This window comes from Callospermophilus lateralis, unplaced genomic scaffold (assembly GCF_048772815.1).
Source record: "Callospermophilus lateralis isolate mCalLat2 unplaced genomic scaffold, mCalLat2.hap1 Scaffold_260, whole genome shotgun sequence".
Classification (NCBI taxonomy): domain Eukaryota; kingdom Metazoa; phylum Chordata; class Mammalia; order Rodentia; family Sciuridae; genus Callospermophilus; species Callospermophilus lateralis.
Genome location: NW_027513384.1, coordinates 14,417 through 32,341, shown reverse-complemented (window position 1 = coordinate 32,341; position 17,925 = coordinate 14,417). Strand labels below are relative to the sequence as shown.

Here is a 17,925-nt window from a genome sequence, read left to right as displayed (position 1 = left end):
AAAGATATGTGCTGTTATATACTATGCATTTGATGGTATTTTTGTTACAGCATCTTGAATTAAGATGGTTTTTCCCTTTGAAAACTGAATATGAAACAGTTTATAACATATGATATTGATGAGGTATCTATAAATGTTAAAGAAAAGATGATGAAGATTGTATATTGAGCAGGCCATATTGTACTCATATTGTGAGAAGTTATAATCACAAGATAAACGGAAGCCATGGTTACAATACAGAAAATCTTAACTGGATTCTAATACACTCTTCTTTATGTGGTGGCAAATGGCCTATTACATTGCTCTTCTTAATTCTTGTACTTGTAAGTGTAGGTAAACCGTAGACAGCAAAAATTACCTACAAGTTATTGCTAATATGATTTCCAAGCGATTGACCTTCTCTTTTCACTGGCATGCTTTGTATATTTGAATCTAATTGAACTAAACATAACAGAAAATTCAGGCACAGAGCCAGCATCCTCTTTGATTGACCCTGTTCTGAATGTCAAATCCTGAAGGAGCTTCAAGAGCAGACCAACTTCTCTTGGCAATGTATAAAATACATCCTGCTCCTAAAGCAACACAAAAAAACCATAAACCTGCTACAGCTGGGAAGAATTTCTCTGAGATTACATGTGTTTAACAGTAGGCAAACCTTATAATTTGTCGTGTGTATGGCTTTTCCTCATGAAATATGTACAAAACACTGAGTTTTTCAGGTAGAAGCAGCTGGGGTACTTGTAAAACAATCTATCTTTTTTTCAAGGCTTGAAATGATAATAATTGAAGTGGATAATAAACAATCTTGGGTATCTTATAGAGCATTCAAACAATTCTAAGTGTCAACAGATTATGGGAAGATTATGAGAAGGGAAATAGCAGCACTGGGAAGGTTTTTCCTTGCTATAGGAAGACTTTTGCAAATTTAAAAGAGTCAAAATGGCCACAATGAGGCCACGTTTGCCAGGAGAAATCCAGGAACTAAAAATTGAATCCAGAATTTTAATAAATACAATAAGAAGAGCCTTATTGCATATATTTTCACTCAGTCACACATTTAGGGTTAACTTTGAGATGAGTGGTAGAGTTTTGAATAAGCACCAAAAACTTTGTAACCTTAGATATCAGATATTGTTAAATCTTTAAGGTTCTAAAGAAGTCACAAAAACGTTCCTTCTCAAAATGATTACATCTTACATTTGGATGGTAGGGAAAGACAATTATTTTCCCAAGGATTATATTCAGAAAATGTTATTCAGGGAAAGAGTAAACAACATGAAAGAATGCCTGACCACAAATATAGTGATTTTGTATGAAATAGTTCGTCCTTAAGAAAGATTTACATTAATTACATTAAAAAATGATTAAAATTGTTGGATTCTCCTTAGGCTGATGACAGCATAGTCCATAGATGCACCCCCATATTTATAGAAAAAAATAGAAATGACTTTGTTCTACAGCTAACCCTCTATCATTCTTTTTTAGTGGTCAATGGACTTCTATTTTATTTATTTATATGTAGTGCTAGAATTAAACTCAGAGCCTCCCACATGCTAGGCAAGTGTTCTACCACTCAGCCACAAACCCAGCCCTTAACCTCTATCTTTGTAGCATTGATTCTTTCCCCTAAAAATTCCAAGGGAATTTCCTCATAGCATAGTCAACAAGAATCAGGCACAGCCAGTCTAAAATGTGTTACTCTTTAGGAAATAGGATTATTAAATAAATTTATTGTAGAGATATGTATTGATAAGCATCCACTGAGGCACAAAGCACTGTCAAGAATATTGAGCAACTGAACTTCTATGAAAGGAAGGGCAAGAAGAAAGGAATCAATGTTAAATAGGACCCCTCTCAAATCTGTCACTCTAAGACTCAATGTTAAACTATATTAAAATTCAAATCATGATTACAATATCCACTGCCTCTTAAGAGAAGGAAGAGATTCACATTCTATATGTTATAGTCCTATTTGTTGTAGGAAATTGTAATTTAATACTACTGATTGAATTAAATTGTAACAGAAACTTATTTCAGGTGGAATGTTGACTTGCCAAAGTAGTTATAATCACAAGATAAACTGAAAATACTGCATAAGGTTTTGAAGCAATCCAAGTCTACCCACTGATGAGTTAGGAGGTAACAAATATACTGAGTAGTGCAGCAGAAAAAATACATTTTTTTCTTTTTTTTTTTCATTTTCCTTCAACCTTAACTAGAATTTTAAATTTTATTTAAACTAGTATAATTCCAGTCCCTTCTACAATGTTTGCAATAGCATTAGCAGAATATTTCTCAATACGTTTTATTGCAGTCTCTATATTTTATTCCTTAGTGTAAGTTTCTGTAGCTTCTGTTCTAAAGGGCGACAAGATATTGTAGATACAGTTTATTAAAATATTGATGATGGATTAAAGCAATTTGTTTTCCACAAAAGCCACACGATATTACTATGCTAATTAGTTTTAAAAATAAAAATCGTGCTTTTGAAGTATATGTAATTCTTATACTTTCTCTACTAGGTTATAGATTGTTAGGGTCTGTAAACAAGTCAGGATGGCTCCTGGCAAATGTTAGAGTCTGTAAACAAGTCTGGATGGCGCCTGGCATTTTGCCAGAGGGAGTGGTTTGTGAAGTAACGCCAGCAAGCCATTAAGTGTGGAGATTCCTTATTGGTTGACTGCTGTATCTATTTTATGTTAATTAACATAAGCTGTGTGGAATGTATAAATACCGCTCCTGTCCTACAATAAATGGCTCCCACTCCTGCTGTATCTATGTACATAAGTTGCCCGTCACCCCCCAGTTATTTTTCTGCATCCGGACTGCGGCAATAGATAGTGCTGTACAACAAAGAAATCTGTTTGGAACAGTATAGACTTGCTTGGTCTTGTTCTGTATTGGAGTGAAGACAAGATCTTCTATCAAAACAAATGGCTCCAGTGGCTCGGGAACCTGAGGTAGGGATCTCAAGTTCAAAGGCAGCCACAGCAACTTAGAGAAATCCTGTCTCAAAATAAAACATAAAAACGGTGATAGGGGTGTGGCTTGGTGGTTAAGGGTTTCTGGGTTAAATCACTAGTACCAAAAAAAAAAAGCAGAGGGGCAAAGGCTCCAGAATACTGGTCATTGTGGCTATACGAAGGTTAATTTAAATATTTTGGTAATATCTATAAATGTACACTGTAAACTGAATTAATTATAATAAAATATACTGTTTAATTATTGTAAAAATAATTTTTAAAAAACTGTGTAATTTCTTGAAATTGTATCTGGAATATTCATATTATTTTCCTGGTCATTATAAATTTTCATAATTTTTAATTCATCTATTGAAAGATTGAACAATATTTAGCACTGTCATTTATGGGGACAGGAATATAATAATATCTTCACCAACATTTTTCTAACTACTTTTTAACAACATTATTTTTTAAAATAAGCTATAAAGATAATAACACTGATATGCACTCTATGTTTTATTTATATCCATTTTAGGGTCCTATTCCTAATTAGAAAATGAAGAATTTCCTGTACTTGCAATAAATACTAGTCAATCAGTAAGAATGTTTTAAAAAGCATATAGTAGGTGTTCAAATATAAAATGTCATGAAATTATTCAAACACATATAAAGATACATACATGAAATTGGATTTTTAAACCAATGTATTGACATATTTATGAATAGATTGTTATAGATATGCTTGCATTTTAATTCATTTTAAAATGCCACTTTAATTTGAGATCATTATATTAAATCACAACTCTCTGCAGGCATTTTAGCATGAAGTAGAACCAATAAAGCTCAGAAACTTAACTTTCAAATCATTAAATTTAACACAGCTATGCCAAAAATAATAGAAAATTATGGGCATATTGTAATTTTTATCCCTCAATCCATTCTTCCTTAATGTGTATTATAATATTAGGAAGAGAAGCAATGTGAACCTTGTGTCTTGACTCCTTCTCCAGCTTTCCTAGTGGAAGATTGGGCACACTGGAGGTGTTTGGACAGGGCAAGGCACCAGGGGTCTCTTCCTTACTCTGGTTCCACCAATTCAGTGCACCCCAAACAGTGACAGGTCGTTCTAGTCTGCATCTCTTACTGTCTTCATCAGATCCAGTCTTGGCACTCTATCCAGTCCCCTCAAAGATCCCAGCTGCCTTCAGGCCACCTTGCTTCCATCCACAGATGCTGACCTATAACTCTGCAGAGTGTCTCATGTGAGATGAGCTTTGTTAAGCCCACTTCATTTCCCTTAGTCTTGTTCTATGTTCTAGATATTTTTTTTTGCTTCAGGTTTAAGCTGATTCTCTCTCTCTCTCTCTCTCTCTCTCTCTCTCTCTCTCTCTCTCTCCACCCCTCAAAACAGTCCAGTACTAGTAATATTAGATATTAAATTATTAAATAATGGATATTAAATAACTGCTATAGATAGAGCTATTTGTCTTTGTTTTGTGTTATTACCCGACTATGCTCTGAATAAAGCCTTCCAAATGATTTACTCTCTAAAATATGAATCTGTAAAATTTTCCTAAACACACAAACAATGTATGATATATTCATTTACTTGTAACAGAAATTTTGAATTAGGTAGCCTGATTTGGAAAAATGATGTCAGTGGGAGAAGCCACTGGACAAGACAATAGAATGTTGTGTAAGTACTGGTACACATATTTGGTTAAAATCAACATCAAAATGAGAAAGAATATGTTAACAGTAAATAAAAATGTATCAAAAAAATTTCAACTACATTTGAAGTAGAATAAAATGTAAGGAAATGTAGGAATATGAGGGAAGGGAATAAAGTAGAAAGAAAAAAAATTGCACATAAAAACAAGGGAATAAAGAAATAGAAGAATATGTAAAAAGTTGAGTACTAGATGATTTTAAGAAATCTAATGTAATTTGATATGGAAATAAAAGATAAAATCAGTCACAAATAGCAATTCAGATGTTTTTCAAACTTTTACTTTAACATTTAATATCAGAGGCAAATGGCAAGGAGCATGGATTTAAGAGTCAAAATTACAGTAACAAAATAGAAATTTGTTAAAATTTTCTTTGGAATTGAATCCTCACTATGAACATATGTTCTCTGAAAAATATTCAATATCTTAAAGTTTATATGTACACATAAAATGAAGATAGTTGTTCTCCATTTCTAATATTTAAACTTATACGAAATAAACACAGGTTTATGAAGAGCTTGTCATAAAGCAGCAGCAACGAATATGTTTCAAAAATAGCTTCTCGTTTTTGCTTAACTCTTCAAAGTGATGAAATTGAATGGGTACAATCAAGAGTCATATGCTAGGAAATCAGACATCAACATGTGTTATCAAGTTCCTATCCTATACTCCTGACTCTCCAAGCACTAGGAAAAGAAGCACAGATCAAAAAAGAAATATATATATGTGTGTGTGTGTGTGTGTGTGTGTGTGTGTGTGTGTCTGTGTGCATGTGTGTGTGTGTGTGTATATATATATATATATATATATATATATATATATATATATATATATCCATCCCAGTTCTTTTCAGTGAGGGTAAACAATAAATGTACAAGATATTGGATAGTTCTGACATCAGAAAAACAGAGGAAGGGCAGGATATTTGAGAGAAAGAGCTGAGAGCTCATATACCAATCTATTTAACATGTTTAGAGAATGCCTTCTGTAATTTATTATTTGAACAAAGAGCCATCAGAAATGATACACCCAGGTATCAAGAAGTCGTTCCAGATAGAGGAAACAGCAAATGCAAAGTTCCTGAGGCAGATCTTGCTGACATGTTAAGAATGGCAGGGAGAAGATTGTAGCTAGAACTACAATGCTTCACCAGAAAATCAGGGCATGTTCTAGGAGAAGGGATATTAGAAAGGTGGTAGAAGGGAGAACTATGTAAGACTTTATTGGTTATAGTTTGGATTTAGGATTTTATTCCTAGAGAAATAAAAAGTCATTGGAGTTTTTTAAAAGACATAAGGCTCTGCTCTGCTTTAAAATGTAATCCTTGTGAAAATATGAAGAAATAGGAAGCAGGATAGAATCTGGGTGACATCTGGAGAGGGGTTTTTAAATAAAAAAGAGAAGTGGCTTTGAGTGGATTCAGGTGTATTTTTTGGGAGGTATATGGAATTTATTGAATGATTTGATGAACAACAACAAAGACATCATCACTATGAGGTGAAATTAGAGATATTACAACTTTCAAATCTAAAGAGTTTCTATTGATTCAGTATATAAGTAATACATGATAACAGCAGAAATAAAGTAGAATCAAATACACAAAGATCTTTTACTTACATAGCAAAATGTGTGCTATTACCAGAAGTTCTAGCTCTATTTTTTCCTTTTTAATCATTTTTTTATTTATACATAACATTGAGATTTAGGTTATGTATAACATAATTTTGACATAAATACAAAGGCATGGAATATGATCTAATCCAGTCCTTAGTACTTTCATTTTCTGCCTCTCCTCCCTCCCCTTCTTCACCTCCCTCAACTGATCTTTCTGCTGTTTCCTTTTAGCTTTTCTTTTTTTTTTTTCATTAGTGTCTTGTGGATGTACATGATGGTGAACTTCACTGTAGTATATTCATACATGTAGACATGTATTCTATGATTTTTTAAAAATTCATTTCACTCCACTCAGAATGGCAGCTATTAAGAATACAAAGAACTATAAGTGTTGGCAAGGATATGGGGCGGGGGCACATTCATACATTGCTGGTGGGACTGCAAGTTGGTGCAGCCAATATGTAAAGCAGTATGGATATTTCTTGGAAAACTAGAAATGGAACCACCATTTTACCCCACCATTTCATTCCTCTGTCTATACCCAAAGGACTTAAAAACAGCATACTGGGCTGGGGATGTGGCTCAAGCGGTAGCGCGCTTGCCTGGCATGTGTGTGGCCGGGCTTCGATCCTCAGGACTACATACAAAAAAGCAAAGATGTTGGGGCTGGGGATGTGGCTCAAGCGGTAGCGCGCTCGAGAACTAAAATAAATAAATAAATAAATAAATAAATAAATAAATAATATTAAATAATTAATAATAATAAATAATAAATAATATTAAATAAAATAAATAAATATTTAAAAATTCTCTCTCTCTCACATCTCTCTTTAAATAAAAGATGTTGTGTTCGCTGAAAACTAAAAAAAGAAATATAAATAAATAAACATTGAAAAAATTCTCTCTCTCTCTCTCACACACACACTCACACACACACACACACACTTTCACTCTCTCTATTTAAGAAAAAAAACAGCATACTACAGGGACACAGTCACATCAATGTTTATAGCAGCACAATTCACAATAGCTAAACTGTAAAACCAACCTAGATAAATGGGTAAAGAAACTGTGGTATATATACACAATGGAATATTACTCAGGAATAAAAGAGAATAAAATCATGGCATTTTCAGGTAAATGGATGGAGTTGGAGAATATAATGCTAAGTGAAGTTAGCCAATCCCCAAAAACAATTGCCAAATATTTTCTCTGATATAGGAAGGTTGATTCATAGTGGAGTTGGGAGTGGAGCGTTGGAGGATTAGATGAAATCTAGATAGGGCAAACTGGTGGGACGCGAAGAGAGAGACAATGGGGTAGAAAACATGGTGAAATGAAATGGACATCATTATCCTAAGTACATGTATGAAAACATAAATGGTATGAATATACTTTGTATACAACCAGAGATAAAAAATTGTGTTCTATATGTGTAATATAAATTTTAATGCATTCTACTATCATATATAACAAATTGGAATAAAAATGAATTAATTACTTTAAAAAAAGTGTCTTGAGAGTGAAGGAAATCATTCCAAGGGGAAGCCCTACGGGATGTGCCTTGTGCCTGGGTGGCAGGTACACATTAGCAAGGGAATTACATTCACAGGCAAATTGCCTGGATTTATTATCCTCCTATTAAGTTCATCAAAATCAACCATTTGAATAAAAATAGCAGGAAGATTAATGATCTGAATAGTTGTGATAAATTTTGCTATGATGAGGGGGGATTAACCATGTAACAAGAAGACCCAACACAGCAGAGACTTATCAGCTCAATCTAAAGGTTGGTCTTGAGGCTCCAATCCACGCCAAAATTTAAATTAGCCATCTAGATAATGAATGCTCACTTCCACCAAAATTGTACAGCAAATATTTTACATATTAAGTAAGAATTACATTTTGAGGTCTACTTAATGAGATATGATTCTACACCATAGATAATTAATTGAAATAAAAATGGCTATTAATGACATATTCTATGTAAGGCACTGGAGAAAATACACTTATTATTGAGACATGATACCAGCCTTAATATGTTTGTGGCCTAAAATACTTTATTCAATGCTTCATTTAAATGTAACAAGTCTTGTCTATGGAAACCCATATTCTGTATTCAAGAAAGATCTGCCTCTAGCCTGCTTTCCATCAAGAAATGCTTCACCTGAAAATCAGACTTTGCTGAAGAAATCTGTGATTATACCTTGGAGCAGCAGCAAATGCAAACCCTTTGTTTCAGTTGTTCAATTTGTAGAAGCTATATGTTCTACTCTGAAGTATGTACAGCATACATCTGAGTCTTTTGGATCTATGCTGTACATAGTTCAGAGTAGAACATATAGCTTCAACTATGAGTTATATGAGTTAAGATCTTTCCTAACCTGAAATCATTAGGGATTTACTTAGCCCTGCTTCCTGTAAAGGTGGAGACCTGTCCATTATCTACAGGATAGTGTTAAGAGCTTCCATTCTGTTCAGTGACTGCCTAAGTCACATAGCTCTAGTTCTATCAGCTTCTCACCTGTAGTGCCCATTTTTCCTTGGGACCTCAGTAAAAGGGCACCAGGATAGAGCTGACCTTACTGAGTCCATACTAAGTGATTTCTTTCAAGTTTTCTGATTGCTGTTCAAGGTTAGGCCTTGAGAGTATTTTCACTCAGTCTTCAGGCCTAACTCTGAGGGACTCCTTCTCAGGCTTCTTTCTCCAACTGACTGCATTAAACTAACCAAAAATGGCACAGAAAAAAAAATGTAACTTCAAGCTTTAATGTAAGGTGACATGAATAACACATAGTCTAAAAATTTAGGATGGGATATATACTAGAGTACAATAGAAAAGATCTAATGCAAAAACAAAAATGAAACAAACAAACAAAACCTTGCTAACCTAATTCTACAGTGCAGGTTTTGAAAGTTCAGCTTTAATTTAATGAACATTTCATATTTTTTAAAGAAAATTATTTATATGATATACATAATGAAGACACCATTGAAAATATATTATAAATTTGGTCTCCCAGTGTATTACTAAAATAAAACATTTAAGTCCTTTTAGCTAAATACTTGAAAAGAAATAAGAAAAATAAAAAAATATTCTTTTTTTTTTTTTTTTTTTTGGTACAGGTATTAACCCCAGGGGTGCTAAACCACTAAGCTACATCCACATTCCCACATATCTCCAGCCCTTTTAAAGTTTTATTTTTGTTTGTTTTTTTCTTTATTTGAGACACTTTGGCATAGGGCCTCACTAAATTGCTGAGGCTGAATTGCATAGGGCCTCATTAAATTGCATAGGGCCTCACTAAATTGCTGAGGCTGGCTTTGAACTTTCAATTGTCCTGCCTTAGCTTCTCAAGCCTCTAGGATTACAGGTATGTATCACCATGCCCAACTCAATGTTTTGTTTTTATTCTAAACAACTTCTAAATTTTGGTCAAACAAATAATTCCTTAATAAGTTATTAACTATGCTGCACAGAAAACTTTTATGACATAATTTCTTAATTAAGAGAAAATGAGGGCTGGGGATGTGGCTCAGGCGGTAGCGCGCTTGCCTGGTATGCATGCGGCCCGGGTTCGATCCTCAGCACCACATATAAAACAAAGATGCTGTGTCCGCCGAGAACTAAAAAATAAATATTAAAAAATTTTCTCTCTCTCTCTCTTCCACTCTCTCTTTAAAAAAAAGAGAAAATGATAATTTTTCAAATGAAACTATTAGAAATTAAAGTGACTTTTACCCACTTTTTGAAAATATTTTTATTTGTAAAGTTTTCTTGTGCTTGATTTTTCCATAAATATTTTGGTGATCTTCGGGAGAATGTGATGAATTTTTATTTAATGAAATTAATATTACTGTGAAGAAATAAATAATATTTCACATTCCAAAGCATTTAAGACAACAATTAAGATCTATGAATTAATCACATCAGTCTTTTCGATTACATACATAAAATTTCTGAACAAATTATGTTTTATTTATTTTTTGTTTTTTATTTCATTTTATTTTTTTTGATGGTGCTTGGGATTGAACCCATAACCTTGTACATGTAAGAAGGCAAGCACTCTACTAACTGAGCTATATCTCAAACCCCTCAAATTATGTTTTAAAATATGTGTATGGTTATTCATAAATAGGTACCTAAGACTCATATTATTTTTTAATTTTTTTTTAGTTGTAGGTGGACACAATATCTTTATTTTACTTATCTATTTAGGCTCAGGATCAAACCCAGTGCCTCACATATGCCAGGAAAGCACTCTAAACTGAGGTACAACCCCAGCCCAGACTTACATGTTTTAATTCTAAAAAACCTTCCCAGTCAGTTCATAACACTCCTAGGTATCAGAAATACTCCCAGAGAATTGACTTGTCTTACTAAAGGGCATACAGTGGTTATAAAGTCCAGATTAATGCTGAAAATTATATAAAATCTACTAGGATTACCAAACATTCATTAAACATATAGTAAATGTCCCTCACCCTCCCTCCCCCACCTCTTCTTGTGGACTTCTTCATCTAAATTACTCCAAAGTTCACTGCCTGGGTAAAGATTCATAATATTTCACATTAGCACATAAGGATAGCTACCCTACTCATTGGGGCGTGAAGAAAAGCATTTGACAACTTCAAACTCTCTTCTTCATATTCATATCCTTTGAAATAAAAATTTAACTCTTTTACTGTCTAGTGCATTATTATTTTTTTATTATAGAAACAAATAGTTATTTAGAAGGAAAAACATGTGTAAACATTACTAATTTTAAACAAATCTTCAGATTATGTGGAAGATAATTGCTCAAATGTAAATGAACAAATCCTCTGTGGATCTATGAAAACTTCAATATCTTTATATGAATCCTCACAAACTTGAATTTGGTAATCTACCATTTGTAAGGCAGACCATTTTAATGTCAAGAATATCTCATTTTCACATTTTGGATTATTTTTAATAATTAATATTTCAAACACTAAATACCAAGAGATTCCCAGGAGCACTTTCAGAATTCCTGAAGAATTTCAGGGGATATTTTAAATCAGAGAGAAAATAATATGTTTGCAACCTCTGTAGTCCTTTCTTGTCTTATACAAAGGGCATTTGTGCATAAATACATGCTGTAAAGTCTATTTTTACTTGATTGATTGGACATGATCACTCTGGATACCACATTTTTGGCTGACCCCAATGAATGAAATATAATATGAAAATAAAGAGAACGGTGTAAAACCTAGGGCCAGAATATTTAGTAGGGGAATTATATTTTTATTTATTGAGAAATCTAAAAGTATTATCAAGGTTCTTGAATATTCCCTATGTTACATAGCTATACATTAACTGTTGCTTTATCATGCAACCCATATCCGACTTTGTGTAATTTTGATTACAAAAGAAAAAACAAAGATTTTTTTAATCATAAACACCTGAATTTTTTATCATAAACAACTAAATTTATTTAATCATTTACATTTAAAATAAAAATAAGCCAGATTTTGGTAAAAAATATTCAGTTATGGGCTGGGTGTGGCTCAGCTCACAAGGTCCTCTGTTTGTGTCCCCAGTATTGCCTAAATAAATAAATAAGATTTAAAAAAAAAAAAAAAAAGTCATGTCATGCACAAATCTAATCTCACATTGTATAGGATTTCACTCAACATTCTATCATTCCTTTCTAATATTTGCCATTTTGTAAGTGTGAAATTTAAAACTTGAAATTTATATATAATGATGGGTCTATAATCTATGCAGTTTTTTTCTGTGACTATTCAAATAAAATACTATCACAAAAATAAGATCGCACAACCAATATCTTTTTTTTAAACCCAGGAAAATGACAAAAGTATCCCTGAACCATAGTCTCAATTAATTTTAAATTCATAGAACAGCTGTGAATGTTAGAGCCATAGAGATTTCTCCAGGACCCCTGTGAATTATCTGTCATGGTTTTAAGGAAGCATAACAATTTGCCACAGGTATACCCACAGGGTATGAACCCATAGGGAAGAGAAGAAAGAAAGTGGCATGGTTATGAAAAAAATATGATTGGAGAAAGCTGCACGGGGAAAGGAGATAAGGTTGTAGAAGAGGTAGAGTTCAGAGGAAAGATAATGAGAGCACAGACAGAAGAGTTGAGCTATGAGGAGATTAGGTTTACAAAGCAAGATCTGTATCCATGACTCAAATCTCAGAGAAGAACATTTCTACACATCAAAGTGCTGCAAAGAAATGGTTTACTTTTAATTGAATTTGGAGGCAACAATAAAATATCAGTGTTGTGGCTACTACCTAGGTGTCTGATATGATATGATTATAATTCCTGAATGGAATCATCATCCAACTGTATTTCTCCAAAGAATAAAAACAAATAGAGCAGAGCTAACACTGCTTCAGTTGTTACTGACAGCTCACATTTTAGCTTGTAAAATTAATACTAGCTAGAAAGGCTGACTTTTCCTATAAATGTAACAAATAATTTACAACATTTTGATGATCATATTCTGATAGATTGTATGTGTTAATTGCATGAACTACACTTACAGAGCATTTATCCATTTTGCTATTAATCCAACACAAGTTATATTTGATGTTAAGGTAAAAGAGAGAAATGGATTTCTAATGCAAACTGGGGATTATGGAAAGGCACTGAGAAGTGGTGTCAAGAATTGAATCTTAACTAATAGTATTTTCTCCATAAATGGAAGAATTGTTAGGAAGTGTTCAGAAAGAACTTTCCTAAGGTCTTATGTCTTCAAATATTTCAGTGTCTAAAAATATAGTATCTATGGGCAAGTGCAGACAGTTTAATATAATTCAAGCTATGTATGCAATATGGAGTGGAAGGTTAGGTTAAAGATTAAGATAAGAACCTTACAAGGCCTGGCTCAGCAGACACTAAGATTTTAGGATGACATTAGTCATGCCAGTGAAAGAGAAGAAACGCATGGATGTCAAACTAGGCGAGTGCCCAAGCTGGATATTGATGTGGGATTTTTCCCCTAAAGGCATTGGGTGAGCATTTCAGAGAGGTTACTACCAGTGTTACAAGTACGTCAACGTGAAGAAGGGGAGCATTGCAGGTGTCAACATGGTGATGGCAGCATGCTGCTTTTCAGCTACTGCCTTTCTTAACAGTACCTCAAGCATGAGTGGTGATGCAAGTACCAATGAAGAGGCGTCAGTTTGGAGAGTATACTATGTACTCCTGATTGGGACTGCCTCCAGTATGAAAGTGGCCTCATGGCTGAATTCTTTCATATCCTGAGTATTAACACCAAATAAAGGTGACTGGTTAAAAAAATTAAGATTTCTTTGTTGTTTGTTTATGTTTATATAAGAAATAAAAATCCAAAACCTAGTGGCTTAAAACAATGAAAACATTTAGAAATCTGGTTTTTGAATAGGGCATGGCAGGAAAAATTCACCTCTACTCTACTTAGTAACAACACTCAGAATCCTCTGTAGTCCCCAGTATTCAGTTGTTGGGCAGGTAGATGATGCTGGCTGTCACTTGAAACCTCAACTGGGACTGTGATTAGAATCTGTTCTGGTTGATGCTGGGTTCTATTGTATGTTTTGTCTTTTATAACCCAGTCTTATAATCATACCATGTTCTTTCACTACTTATTATTCATTAGAAGTGAGTCACTAAATCTAATCTATATTCTTGAAAGGCAAATTAGACTTTGTATTTCAGTGTATAAATGACAATAGCAGGTTGCTAGAAAAGTCTTTTAAAAAGGATATTTTGGCATAATCATCTTCAAGGAAAAAAAACTCATACAACTGCTTAGTTTAAAACTAAGAATAATACACGGATCCCAGTGGTTTTTAAACAGATAGGAAGCATTATAAGACATGTGGCATAGAGAGCTCTGTCTGGCAATTTTAGGAGAAATGATAAGCTAGAGCTTGCATATAATGGAAGGAAGTTCAGTTAAAAAGCCATTGCAGAAAGTAGTGATGACGCTTTGGATTACAACAGTGAATGCAGGAACAAAGTTCAGAGGATCAAGTACTACTAGGAGAGAAGATCTGCAAAGGTAAATGCTAGAGACAGAACACAACATGTTGATGCAGTTTGGAAATAACCTTAGCATAAGTGATAAAAACAGAAGGAAGAGGGTAGATTTAAACAATTTCCAAAGTTAATGAAACATTGGAAATGTAAGAATGCAAACACAGAGAATATTGACCAAAGACATGTGACAAGACATGTGAACAGCCAGAGGAAGAAACTATAAACCTAATGCATTGTTGTATTTATTTAATTTTTTACTTTGTTTTAAAATAGTTAAGGATGAGATTTAAATGAATGAGTCTGAATTCACTTTGGAAGAACCAGATTGTGTAGAATACAGAGGAATGATTCATTTTTGGACAGCTACTGAGACTGATAGAAAGTTGGAAAGATAAGATGTAGGTTAGTGGGAAAAGATTTGTTGAGGAGGGGAATCTACTCAAGAATATTGTGCAAATTACTAAATTTGGAGAAAACATAAGTGAGCAATGGAATTGCTGCATATGTCAAGAAATAAGGTACATGTGCAGGAAATTTTCCTTTTTTTCCCCTTGACTCTGGTATGATGAACTGCATGAAAATTAGATCATTCCTTAACCTTCTGCCTTCATTCTGTAATTCGGGGGTAAAAGAAAATGGATGGTATATTGTAAATGACCTAATTAATAGAAAACACTTTGATGCCTCTCACATAAAATTTCTCTCTATAATCATAAGTCAATTTATAAAATCAAAGAAAATGATTCTACAAGACAAAAGGCACTTTGAGCATATAAATAAAAGCAAAACAGAATAATACATGGCTACAGGACCATGTCTGCATTAAAACTATGTTGTGTAATGATGTCCATATCATTCACCATCTTTGTACAACCAGAGATATAAAAAAAATTGTGGTTATATGTGTAATATAAATTGTAATGCATTCTGCTGTCATATAGAACAAATTAAAACTTAATTTTTTTTTTTAAATATGATAGTAGATAGTAGAGCTGTGTTGGATCTACCCTTTGGGGAAATATTATTATCAGAAAAATTTTAAAGAAGTTGAACATCACCCAAATAGTAGAAAAATGTAGACTCAATTTAATGTGATTAAAATATTTCTAAAAATATTACTAAACATAGTGTTTAGTAATGAACATATGGGTAGTTTTCTAAATTTACCAAATACAATCATAGCTTAAAATAACATTTTTTTTCTTAACATTATGGAGATTAATATTAAATGTCTTTCAATACAGCATCTAAGTAAATACAGTTGGTGATTTCTATTGTCATCATTTTTAATTGAATGACAATGAATAATTGATTTTCTTGGTTCTCAATTGACTCATTTTTTAGATATTTTCTATTTTGAAGGGCAATTCTTCAAGAAAAAAGGAAACAATAAATACAACATAAAAAAGTATATAGATATTAATGTTGATTATCTGATGTTAGATGTGTTCAAATTTCAAAAGTGTTAAAGTGCAAAACAAAACAAGAATGGATCACACACAGTGAATAGAAAAATTATTTTGTCTGTGTGTGGTTACTGTGAATTTCTGTAGTGTCTTTGGCTTCATTGATCATTGTGGATCCCAGCTTGATTGCAAACTGAGAGAGAGGGAGAGAGAGAGAGAGAGAGAGAGAGAGAGAGAGAGAGATTTTCAGAGATTTAATTTCAAAACTTATTTTGTTGTATAAAAAGATGTCTATTCAGATTTTAGGGATTGTTTTGTTTTCCCAAATTATTATCATTATTCCAATATCTCTCTGTTACGAATATTATATTCAACAAACCAGATAATCAATTTAAAACTTAAGGATTAGCTTTTTCATTACTGTCCCTCTCACATATTCAAATAAAACAAATTTTAAAAACTTTTCTTTCTGGAACCCCCCCCAAAGGCCAGAGTTTTCTTTATGTCTGCCAGAGCCATCAGCACCTTTCTCACGGCCTTGAAATAGCTGCTTGCTGCCAAGTTGGGACACCTGCCTACTCTCCAGTTTGCTCTCTCTACTGAAATGGAACCATAAATGGGATTCTTTTCTCCTAATCTCAGTCTCATCATATTATGACCCTGCTTCAAAGACTCAAGCACTCTGATTTCACTGGGCTTCTGCCTACTGGCTCCAGCCACCTTAACTCCACACATTTGCTGTAGCTCTTGGTTGCAGGCACACTGACTTTAATCTCCAACACCTACCCTTATTCCTCCTCTCCAGAGGCCTTATATTTGCTTTCTCTCTCTCAGTGGAGTGTCTATCCTTCCCCTCTTTTCCAAAGTAGCTCTGCCTTATCTATGAAGTCTTAGTTTAATTGCATCTTTTTCTGGTAAGTTTCATAATCTTTCTGACCTTGCATATTTTGTGCTGTAATTGACACTGAGCATTCTTCATGAAAACTTTTATTATAATTGTAGAGCTATTTGTGTCGTTAACAATTATTATATGCTTTCTACATTAGAATAAAATTTCACTAAGGGACTGTTTGTTTAGTCCTTACCTTTGGATATTAGACTTTTAACATCAAATTTGATATCTGGCATCATATTCAGAACATCTAGTACAGTGTTGATCATGTACTAAAAATATTCTTAATTGCCATCTGATGAATTAAATAAATTATTGTATGATTTGGCATAATAGAATATGAAATGTGATATAGTAACATGAGGTTATTTAAATTTTGTATTTATGAAGAAAATTATAACATTCAATATCATAATTGTAATACTATATGACCTTTGAAGTACAATCAGTCCTGAATACCTGTGGGTTATGTAGTTGTAGATTCAATGCATGATGTGTTTGAAAATATTTGGGAAGAAAGGAATCATTACTGAACAAGTATACAATTTTTCTGGACAGTAATTCCTAAACAATATTGAACAATATATTTTGTGGGATGTTATAAATAATGTAAAAATGATTAAAAGTATACAGGAGGATGTGCAGTAAGTCATATAAACCTACTGTATATAAAGGACTTGAAATCCAGCAGATTTTGGTGTTTGTGTGTGGAGGGTAGAGGTTGGAACCACTCTCCCATGATTACAGAGGGACAACTGTGCAGTACAACACAAGGACAGGTGGCTGTTTTACCATAAGAAATACCATTATTAGTTTTGGTTGATAACAGAATGAATAAAACTGTACATAATTTACTTATATACAATACTTAAGCTAAAAGAAGACATTTTCAACCTTTATCTTTAAATATTAACTGAGCTCATGATAAGACCCAGCAAAAACTTAATTGAAAAAAATGTATCATAAAAGTATTTGTCTCTATAATCTGACAAACACCCTAACTTATTTTCATGATTTACATGTTTTTCTGTACCTCTTCAAATTTTTGCTTAAAAGCTTATATTCATGTAGTTCCTATTAGAAAATTTTATCAACATTTATATTCCTAATATTTACTCTAGTTTCCTGTCTTCTCAATGTTCTCTTTCAATCTAGTTTTGAAATTTTAGAAGTCCACGCTCCCACCTCTCCTCCTCCTCTTCTTCCCCTTTATTTTTTTTAAATATTATTATGCTTTGCTCTCTGGGTGAAGATAAGTACTTAGTAAAGATGAGACTTAAAAATGTGAACAGAGATTTTTAA

General features: G+C 33.0%; 1 pseudogene; it reads left to right on the top strand.

Annotated features, from left to right (window-relative positions):
• The first annotated feature begins 13,212 nt into the window (after positions 1 to 13,212).
• LOC143387197 (ATP synthase F(0) complex subunit f, mitochondrial pseudogene) lies at positions 13,213 to 13,460 on the top strand (annotated as a pseudogene).
• The last annotated feature ends 4,465 nt before the right edge of the window (positions 13,461 to 17,925 follow it).